Here is an 11,928-nt window from a genome sequence, read left to right as displayed (position 1 = left end):
AATAATAATAATAATAATAATAATAATAATAATAATAATAATAATAATAATCAGTTACAAGCATGGAAACTACTAAAATGCAATTCAAAATAAAAGGCAGGAAACATGCACTCTTTCAACCCAGAAAAGCTACAAGGTACTACTGGGAGGGCATTTTGCAAAGAACACCAGGGCAATTAAATAATAATATTAATATTAAAGTTACAGACATGGAGATTACTAAAATGCAATTCAAAATAAAAGGCAGCAAGCAAAGAAAAGCCACAAGGTACTACTGGGAGGGCATTTTGCAAAGAACACCCACCTAACCCCCTCCCCCAATGAACTAACCTGTGGCTGCAGCTGCTGCTCTGGCTCCGTTTCTCCCTGGCATTGCCCTCCTTCTGCTGCCTCCTCCTCCTCCTTTCCCTGCTCTTGGGAGGAGGAGGGCGGAGGGCGAGGTGGAGCCTGCTGCAGGCCCACTGCAGCCCCTAGAGCCCTGTTGGAGTGCTCTAGGGGCTGCAACGGGCCTGCTACATGGGCGCCGCCATTTTGTTTTTCAAAATGGCGGCGAAATCTCGTGTGACCTTTGCCATCCTGAGGTCTCGCGAGATTTCGGCCGCCATTTTGAAAAACAAAATGGCGGCCGGAGTGGCAAAAAAACAGGGGAAATCGGCGGCAATCGGCGGCAGGAGTGCTTGGGGGCTGCTTGGAAGGCCTTGGCGGGCCGGATGCGGCCCGCGGGCCGCAGGTTGCCTACCCCTGATCAAAGGGGAGAGAAACAACAAGGATGTTACGGTGGGAGTCTACTACAGACCCCCAAGTCAGACGGAGGAATTGGATGATATCTTTCTAGAACAGATGACCACACAGTCAGAAAAGAGAGATGTAGTAGTGATGGGCGACTTCAACTATCCTGATATTTGCTGGAAGTCAAACTCAGCAAAATCCTCAAGGCCTAGCAAATTCCTCACTTGCCTGGAAGACAATTTCATGGTCCAAAAGGTGGAAGAGGCAACAAGGGGGTCAGCTATTTTAGATCTGATCCTAACCAACAAGGATGACTTGGTTAATGGGGTGCAAGTGGTGGGATCCTTAGGTGGAAGTGACCATGTTCTCCTGGAGTTTGTAATACAGTGGAAAGGAGAAGCCAGGCAGAGTCAGACACGCATCCTAGACTTTAGGAGAGCGGATTTCAGTAAACTTAGAGAAGTATTGAGGGTGATTCCATGGTCAGAAATACTAAAAGAGAAGGGAGTTCAGGCTGGATGGGAGTTTCTCAAAAGGGAGATACTGAAGGCACAATTTCAAACAGTTCCAGTGAGAAAGAAAAATGGGAGGTGTCTCAAGAAACCAGGATGGATGACTAAGGAACTTTCACCCAAGCTAAGTTTGAAATGGAACATGTATAAGAAATGGAAAAAGGGGGGAAAGGAATTCAAAGAAATAGCAGGCATGTGTAGGGTAAAGTCAGAAAAGCTAAAGCGCAGAATGAACTCAGGCTTGCTAGAGAGGTTAAGAACAACAAAAAGGGCTTTTTTGGATATGTCCGCAGCAAAAGGAAGAAGAAGGAAACTGTAGGGCCACTTCGTGGAGAAGATGGCAAAATGCTATCAGAAGACAGAGAAAAGGCAGAATTACTCAACACCTTCTTTGCCTCAGTCTTCTCAGAAAAAGAAAAGGGTGCTCAACCTGAGGATAATGGAGCAGAGGACAGAATAGGGGAATTTCAGCACAGAATAAGTAAAGAGATAGTAGAGGAATACCTTATTAATCTAAATGAATTTAAGTCTCCGGGACCAGATGAACTCCATCCAAGGGTATTAAAAGAACTGGCAAATGTAATATCGGAGCCATTGGCAATAATCTTTGAAAACTCCTGCAAAACAGGAGAGATCCCAGCCGACTGGAGGAGGGCAAACGTTGTCCCCATCTTCAAAAAGGGGAAAAAAGAGGATCCCAACAATTATCGTCCAGTTAGTCTGACATCAGTACTAGGAAAGATTCTGGAGCAGATAATGAAACAGAGAATCTGTGAACATCTAGAAGGCAATGCCATCATCACAAAAAGTCAACATGGGTTTCAGAGAAACAAGTCATGCCAGACAAACCTAATCTCTTTCTTTGATAAAATTACCAGCTTGGTAGATGAAGGGAATGCTGTGGATATAGTATATCTTGATTTCAGTAAGGCCTTTGACAAAGTTCCCCATAACATTCTTGCAAACAAGCTTGTAAAATGTGGGCTAGACAAAGGAACTGTTACATGGATCTGTAACTGGTTGACCGGCCAAAGGGTGCTCAACAATGGCTCCTCTTCATCCTGGAGAGAAGTGACCAGTGGGGTCCCACAGGGCTCTGTCCTGGGCCCAGTGCTATTCAACATCTTTATCAATGACCTGGATGACAGAATTGGGAGCATACTTATCAAATTTGCAGATGACACCAAATTAGGGGGAATAGCTAATACCCCAGAGGACAGGATCAACATTCAAAATGACCTGAATAGACTAGAAAGCTGGGCCAAAGCTAACAAAATGAAATTCAATATGGAGAAATGTAAGGTATTGCACTTAGGGCGGAAAAATAAAATGCACAGATATAGGATGGGTGACACCTGGTTGAATGAAACTACGTGTGAAAGGGATCTAGGAGTCCAAGTAGACCACAAGTTGAACATGAGTGAACAGTGTGATGCGGCAGCTAAAAAGGCCAATGCAATTTTAGGCTGCATCAATAGAAGTATAGTGTCTAGATCAAGAGAAGTAATAGTGCCACTGTATTCTGCTCTGGTCAGGCCCCACCTAGAATATTGTGTCCAGTTCTGGGCGCCACAATTCAAAAAGGACATTGAGAAACTGGAGCGTGTCCAAAGGAGGGCGACAAAAATGGTGAAAGGTCTGGAAACCATGCCCTATGAGGAACGACTTAGGGAGCTGGGGATGTTTAGCCTGGAGAAAAGAAGGTTAAGAGGTGATATGATAGCCCTGTTTAAATATTTGAAGGGATGTCGTATTGAAGAGGGAGCAAGCTTGTTTTCTGCTGCTCCAGAGAACAGGACCCGGAACAATGGATGCAAGCTACAGGAAAAGAGATTCCACCTGAACATTAGGAGGAACTTCCTGACAGTAAGGGCTGTTCGACAATGGAATGCACTCCCTCGGAGGGTGATAGAGTCTCCTTCCTTGGAGGTCTTTAAACAGAGGCTGGATGGCCATCTGTCAGGGATGCTTTGATTTGGATTTCCTGCATGGCAGGGGGTTGGACTGGATGGCCCTAGTGGTCTCTTCCAATTCTATGATTCTCTCAAAACGGGATTCATGGCGGTTTGCAATAATCCAATCATTTAGCCTGTACAGAAAAAAAAGGCTGTGTGTGAGAGAGATGGAACATTCAAGAGACAATTCAGTCCAAATTAAGGGACTCCATTTCCTAAAAGAAATCATGCTCTGGTGAAGACAATATAATAAATGGCACTGGCCTTTTCAGGCCCCGTACATGATTGGCTTAGATCCAGGGTGTCATCTACTCTAAGTACCTTTACGTATTGCCATTCTCCTGAAATCCAAAATCCACATAAAGGTCAACCACGCAGAGGGGGAAAGGCAAGAGAAGATTACTCAGAAATGAAAGGACAGATTTGTTCAGAATCTTCCTGTTGCTTTGCAAAGGCTGGGACCCCACTGAGCTCCCCATGGGGAGAGTTGATTGTCTGGAATACATTGGATATGTATTGTGCGGTGCTGGTGTACGATCGCATTATCATATCAGCGGAAAACACATCTTCTAGAACGGCTGGTTTCTAGGCAGGTTTAGCCTCATGGGGGTGGTGAGATCAAGAATTATTCAAGAGTCCCAAATTCGGTGTGTGTGTGTGTGGGGGGGGGGGTAGGGGTAAGTTTGCTGGCCACCCTCCTGAATTCACATGGAGGTACGAAGATCAAGACCTTCTTGAAGTTTTTGAAGAGTCTTTTTAGTTTTGTTGTTTTTAATGCATTTCAATATTTAAATTGTTTTAATATATAAATTGTATTTTGTATATTTTCATTTTTTTTGTGGTGTTTTCAATCTGTATAGTTTTTAAGAGACCACTGAAAACAAGTACGTCAGTTGATTCGTCTGCACTGAAGAAATAATCCATGAAGAATGATAGCTTCCAAATGTAAACCAGCTGGAGTACTTGGGAAGAAAGGCCAAATATCATTACACTCTGACCTTACCTGCAACAATGTGCAGTCAGCCCTCTATATCCACAGAGTTTGCATCCATAGATGCAACCATCCATATGAAAATATATTTTTTAAAAATCCCAAAAGAAAACCTTGATTTTGTCATTTTATATAAGGGACACCATTTCACAATGCCACCATATATAATGGGACTCGAGCATCCACAGGTATGGCTCCTGGAACCAAACCACAGTGGATACTCAGGGCCCACTAAAAATTCTGCTTTACTGAAAACAGTTATAAAAACATAGGATCATAGAGTTAGAAAGGGGCCTCAAGGGAGGAAGCTGTCCAGCTTCTTTTTGAAGATGTCCAGAGAAGAAGACCTCACCACCTCTCCAGAAACTTGGCTTCTTTGCCAAACTGGCCTCACTGCCAAGAAGTTGTTTCTAATGTACAATCATAACCTACCTTCCTATAATTTAAAGCCTTGACTTAATTCTAGCCACTGGAGCAGCAGAGAACAAATCTGTCCTGTCCTCTCTGGGACAGCCCTTGAGATATTTAAAGAGTATGATCGTCTTCTCATCACCAAGCTCCTTCAACCTTTCCTCCTCTGTTTTGTTCCTCATATCTCTTATCATCCTTGTTGCCCTTCTCTGAGCCTGCTCCAACTTGTTCATATTGTTCTTGAGGTCTCCAGAACAGAAAATAGTGGGAGTATTATTTCTCTTGAAACTATGCTACAATTAATACAGGCTAAATATAGCATTCACCTATCTTTACTGCTGCATCATACTGCTGGCTCCTGTTCAACTTACAATCAACAATAATCCCAGGGCCCTTTTAACATGTAGTATTGCTGGCCCACAGATTCCCTGTCTTTTACATATACATTTGATTTTTGTGCCCTAAATGTAGAATTTTGCATCTGCTTCTATTGGATTTCATTTTATTAATTTCTGGCCAATTTGCTAGTTTATTTAGGGTTTTTTTGAATTCTGTTCTTATTGCCCAATGTGTTAGCCACCCTGAACAGTTTTCAGTCATCTTGAAGAGTAATAGAAGTAGGACAGAATCCTGTGGCATTCCACTTGAGATCTTATCTTTTGTTGATGATATCAAACCTGACTTCTACACAGGTGAACAGGATCAACCTTCTTAAGTCAAATGTGTTGGGCCAGCATGGCATAATGATTAGAGTATTGGACTATGACTGGAGACGAGTATTTGATTCTTCACTCAGCCATGAAACCCACTGGTGGACCTTATGCAGGTCACACTCTCTCAGCCTCAGGAGAAGGCAATGGGAAACCTCCTCTGAACAAAACTTGCCAAGAAAACCCCACAGTAGGTTCATCTCTGTCTTTCCACAAATTGGAAATGCCTTGAAGGCACAAAGGAACAACAAATCTGATAAGTACCTGATGTGGTTCAGCTGTATGTGTGTGTATGGATAGGTGATATTTAGAACAAGTTTGGTCTGGATCCCCAATATATATTTATTAGTGTGATTTACCAATGGAACTTAAAAATTGCATCTTGGATACAGCCTTCTTCAGTTGTCATATATATATATATATATATATATATATATATATATATATATGCTTAAAAAGTTTCTATACATTTATATCTCGTAACAGTTGAAGTACAGGTCAAAAAGTCACCTTATTCTTTGAGGAAAAGAAACCTGTACTTTTGGCAAGCCTAGCTGCTATCTGGCAATTGTACTAATGACTTACATGTTGGGATGGAAAATAAATTGGCATCAACTGGATTTTGCTTTAAATCTGAATCTGTCTATGAGAAGGGTTCCCAGTTCCTTTTGCGTATTTTCCTAATTTTTCATATTTCATGAGACCAGTCTATTTATGCCATTTCACCATCTCTACTAATTTTAACAGCCAATCTTCTATTAAAACGAAAGGTGTGGGATGTGAGAGAGTGGCTTATGTATCTACTACTGTGCTTGTGGTTACACTGAGGTTTCAGCTCCAGGCCCTTCTACCTGGAGCTCAGGGCAACAGGGATGGGAAGAATATTTGAAAATGATCTGAAAATGGATGGAAAACATTTTCTTTGAGTCTCGAGAAACCCTGGATTCTGTGAATCTTTTCCAGCTAGGTAGGACTTTGGTCTGATCTAGCATGACTCTTATGTTCTTGAGGGGGAACCATGTCTGGAGAACATTGCATGGACCAGATTAGGGGAGTGACATTGTCCAGTTCAACCCAGTATCTCTGAGCCCACTTCTTTTCTGTCCTCACTGAGTGAACACCATCAATGTATTTCCATCTGGAGTGTATGGGAAATGTTTCTGGATGATGGGGGTACAGTTTCTTGGAGGGCTCTGGGCCTCATCATTTCTCGTTTTAGTAAAATAGGGCACAGATTCAGAAGCTCTCTAAAATGAGAGACGAGTGGGCAGAAAGCATGACAGATCTGTATGATTATGAAGCAAGGAATTACAGCCCTTTTCCTGTATGGATGCCAATGATTTTGTCAGTTAGCAGATGTCTGATTGTTGCTGTGTAGTTGATCATCAGCATGTTTGCTGATCTGGATATAATCATCAAGCTGGTGACGAAGCGGGAGAGAAATAGAGAGAGGCCGAGAAAGAGGGAATGATCACTTAATTTTCATCTGCTTTGTTGCTGTTCTGTAGCTTCAAGTTGATTCCAATTGACAACAAACCACAGACAGGATTTTCTTGATTTCTTCAGAGGAGGTTTGCTGCATGCATCCAATGAGGCTGAGAGAGTGTGACTTGTCCAAGGTTAGCCAGTGATTTTTTGTGCCTGAGCAGAGATTTGAACCTTGGTGTCCTACATTCCGAATCCTACACTAAAACTACTGGAGAAGACTGGTTCCCAGTGTTTCAGGCTTACTCTGGTAATGCTATTCTAGGATTTTCTTGGCCAGATGTATTCAGAGAGGGTTTGCTGTGCCCTTCCTGTGAGGCTGAGAGAGTGTGACTTGCTCAAGTCAGCTAGTTGCTTTCCATGGCTGAGCAAGGATTCAAACTATGGTCTTCTGGAGTCCTCATCCAACACTAAACCACATGCTGGCTTCCAGTGCCTTCAACAGCTGACTTGTTGTTTTGTCAACCCTATCCTCGTATTTTTTGGCCAAATTATTTCAGAGTAGTGTTGTCATTGCCTTCCTTGGAGAGCGAGAGATTGTGACTTGCCCAAGGTCACCCAGTGGGTTTCCACAGTTGAATAAGGATTTGAAACCTGGCCTTCTGGAGTTCTAGTACAACACTCACAAAATTACACCACATTGGGTCTACTTTGCACTTCCCCAAATCATCTAAAAAGTCTTACTGAACTGCAGGCGTCTATCTATGCTTGTTTAGGGCATCAGAACTTATGATAACTTTGGAATACTTATCTAGTTACTGGAGATACATTTGCTTTTCAGATTTGGTTGACTTGCTGCATTGAGTTCTTCTGGTAGCTGAGAGTAAGAATAGTAATGTTGGAAGATAGTGCTGTTCAAGTACAAGGCTTCATACACTAGAACAGACAGGTTTCAAGAAACATAATAATAAACCCACATAATAAATGACTGGACTCCTGTTGATGTCTTGTCATGTACATCTTTCCCTACAGAAGCAGTTGTAGTTTTGTGAGGCCCCAGCACTCTTTGGCAGATAAGGCCAAAGACCTTGTAAAGCTACAAATCCCAGGATTCCATAGGCTGGAGTTCCAGCACTTAAAGTGGTGTCAAACTGCATTATTTCTGCAGTGTAGATGCATCCATAATCTGAAAGGGGCTACTGAATTTCTTTATGTCCTTTTATATTACTAATTAAATAATATTATTGGCCTTGACTGGGGTTAGCATTCTGTTCCTGATATGCACAAGCATAAATTGTACTATCTCTGTGGAGTGATTTTTCTGGTTGGACAGTGCACAATGGTCATATCTAACTGATGGCATCACAAGCGAAATTGCACACCACCATTGTCACCATGTGGTGACACCTGGTGACAAAATTTGATCTAATTTTTTTTTATTATTATTAAAAAAATTTCATTACATATATACAGTGTAGTAGGACAAAAATAGTCCTCTTACAATAACAGCATACTTAATCAACTTACGACTTCCTTGATCTTCCTTGATCTTCCATTCTGACCTTAGGTGCTCTTATATATCTGTTTCCTCCTCTTCTTCTTTAACAGCAATTGACATAAAATTTTTCCTCTATACCTGTATGTACAATTTCACCCATCTCACTGTGAGATCTACATTTTTCCTCAATTATATATACAGTCTGCGTTCCCATATCTTTCATTATATCTTACTTATCTTAATCATATGTAAATATGTAAATAAGAGAAAAGAAATCGCCTTATATCCAACCTCCTATCTCTTAAATTATTATTACCCCCACTTCTATATTTACATTATGGGATATCTTTAGGTTTACTCCGACCATCTTCTTTTACAGAACAACACTAATAATTTCCACAATTCTTCATTTGAATTTTCTTCACTTCTAAATTTTTTGATATCCAATTCTTGATTGGTTGAATCACATAATTCCAGAATTGATAGGAGTCCTAAGCTAGACATGCCTTAAAAACCTAACTTTTTTTCATGAGTGGCTGAGACAGTGAGACCTTGCTTTCCGCTGGTTCAGTGTACATAAACTTTGTTTCCTGCACAAAATTATTAAAAATATTATGCACAAAATTACCCTCCAGCTACATGTTGCATATGAAACATAAGTACATTTCATATTTATACTTAGGTCCCAGGTCCCATCTCCAAGATATCTTTTTATGTATATACAAACATTCCAAAATCTGGGGGAGGGGGGGGAAACAACCCTGAAATCCAAAATACTTCTGGTCCCAAGCATTTTGGATGAAGAGAGACTCAACCTGTGCCAGGGACATGAAGTGATATGAGTATCTTTTCACATAAATTTAAAGTTTCATAGTGTTTTACTCATGTCTAAGTTCCCTCATGGAATAAACTGGACATCTTTGTATGGTGTGGAGTTTCCACATTCTTTTCCAGGTTGTGCAAGTGGTGCCATTGTGGATGCACAAGTGCATGCATATATGCATGTCTGGTACACAGGTGTATTTCCTTTCGCATTTGGGGGTGCATTTTGTTATGTGACATTGCCCTTCAGTGCAAGGTTTGTGTCACACAATCAATGAGTAACTCAAAATGTGTAGATTCATGCTATTTCATGCCAGTTAGCATATCCTACACCCCTTTTGATGGACATGGGGTTTCATAATTAATCTCTAGTATTGGGCATATTCTGAGCCTACGATGACCTGCAAATAGGAGGAAAACAGAGACATGCGGGAGTCCTGCTGACCTGAGGACATGTGTGAGATCTAGATACTAGGAAATGGGTTTGCTGAGTTGTAGGGTTGTCATAATTCTCTACGAAAAACCGGGACAAAATGTAGGATAAAATTTAGCCCAAAATGGAGGACATTTAAGAAAAATAGAGGACCTTAAATGTCCTACATTTTGGGCTAAATTTTATCCTACAATTGTCCTATATTTTGGTCTAAATTTTGTCCTACATTTTGTCCCGGTTTTTAGTAGAGAATTATGGCAACCCTAGAGTGCCTCACATCCTCCATGCTCTTTGCATGCTCAAACAAAGAGAGCCTGATCACAAAGCAATCCGAGACCATCCTTTCATTGCACCTGATGACATGTTCCCACTCATTCTTCCTACCCAACTATTTTCTCCAAGCTAATCAATGTTTTCTCACTCCGGAGCTAAAGCCATCAGCCATTTAGGACCCCTTCTGTCAATTCCCTGGGAAAATCATCAAGACTTTTGATTGCACCAAACAGTCCTCAAAGGCATGAAATGGGATATAAATATCCCCCAGCTCTAGCCATGTTGTTCCACCGACTCTATGTCAGATGCTGTCTGAGACAATCTCCATTTTCTGGATTGGTTATTATTGCTGTCTTTGACACCCAGTTCTTTTCTGATAGCCTTGTATGGTTCTTAAGGTTGCATTGTTGTATGCTTGTGTGCACATTTGTATATTTCTAAATAAAACCTTTCTATTTACTGAAACTGGAGTCTCTCTGCAGTTAGTACAGGTATACACAGGTGGAAAGATCCCCAAAGTTACTCTCCTCTTTCAGGCCTCCTTTTGAACGGTAATTTCCTCAAAATTTAAAGGAGAAGACCGCCAACATCCCCCATCTTTTAGGGTTACTGAAGGATCTTCGCCTTTAAATATTTCTGTAAATGTTAAGGGTAGCCAGTAAATTATAAATAACAAAAAGGATCTTTAAAACGCTGAGCTATACACTTCAACAGCAGCTTGAACTATGGCTTCAGCTATGGCTGTCTCCTTTCGGTAAGCATGATGTGACATTTTCTGGGCAATCTCTCCCTCCCAGAATGCTTTACTTCAGGATAAGTGGTTTATGGATCAGGACAAATATGATATTGATCCAACCATGTCTATTTCATTTCCTCTATTCTCAATTCATTATCCTGCTAGGGCTTTTATGAGTGTATTGCTTCTTGGGGGAAAAAAGCACTCCCATGTAATAAAGCTCTGTTGTTTTATTTAGAGCAATAGGCCCTGAGATAATTTGACGTATAATTTGGCTAATCATGAGGTGGGCCAACTTCCAACTGCTTAATTAAAGCTGGAAATCAGAAGAAACCTGTAGGCAAATATTAGCATACAGGCATATGGTGGTATTGGATGATTATTGACACGGAGGAGAAAAAGGACTCTTTGATCAATGCATAATAAGGTAAAATAGACTCAGTGGATCATAAATGTGAATGCAAGTTGACAAGAACAAAACCAACCCAAAAAACACCCCCATACATGTTGATCCACCCTCTGGGTGTTCAGGAAGAACAGATGAATGAAATCTGATGAGTTGCTCAATCCATGATGCTGTTAAACAAGCAGCATTTCGGTTTAAATGGGAAGTTGTTGTTGTTAACTATCAAATTGACTCTTGCAGATTCAGGGCAGATATCCTTCTCTAATGTAGTCTTCCTTTTTTTTCCCCTATTGCCTTCTACCTTAACAAGTATTATTTTCTTTTCTAACAAGTCTTGGGGTCCGTACAGATTGGGCGAAAGGGGCAGACAGAGGCTGCCCCTTTCCCCCCCGAATTGTGGCCTCACCAACCAAACGGTGTGGCAACGATGTGCCCTGGAACGGTGTGGTGACGTCCCTTGTGCGGCATGCCATTTGGATGTGGTGCATGAGGAACGTCATCTTCGCGTGCACTGTCTGAATGGGCATGCACCAAGATGGCACCTGGACAGAGCAGTAAGGCTTGGGAGCATGTGGATGCTCCACTCTCCTGAGCCCTACTTTTGGCCCCAGGTCGGCACATAGCGCCAGTGTGTACCAGGCCTTGATTTCTCATAATACGTATGTATGTCCAAAGTAAAACAGTTTCAGTTTAATTATCTTAAAATGAATTTTCTTCCTCTCAACTAAATGGGATGAAAGGGCTTTAAATAAATGGAAATGACCTGTAAGTAGATGCATTCATTCAAGCTAATATTTTATGGTGATATTATACAAGACAGTTTTGACTGGTTTTAAATTGACTGTTTTTAAACTGAGAAGCTATTTTATACATTTTCATTTTTTTAAAAAACCCTTTTGTTAATTATTTATTGTTTTAAGTTTATTTTATTGTAAGCCTGAGATCTTTGCATAAGGGATGGGATGCAAGCCCTGAGATTTTTGGATAAAGTGTGGGATATACAGTTGCTCCTCCACATTTGTGGCTT

This window comes from Sceloporus undulatus, chromosome 3, assembly GCF_019175285.1.
Source record: "Sceloporus undulatus isolate JIND9_A2432 ecotype Alabama chromosome 3, SceUnd_v1.1, whole genome shotgun sequence".
Taxonomy (NCBI): domain Eukaryota; kingdom Metazoa; phylum Chordata; class Lepidosauria; order Squamata; family Phrynosomatidae; genus Sceloporus; species Sceloporus undulatus.
This window is presented reverse-complemented; position numbering follows the sequence as displayed.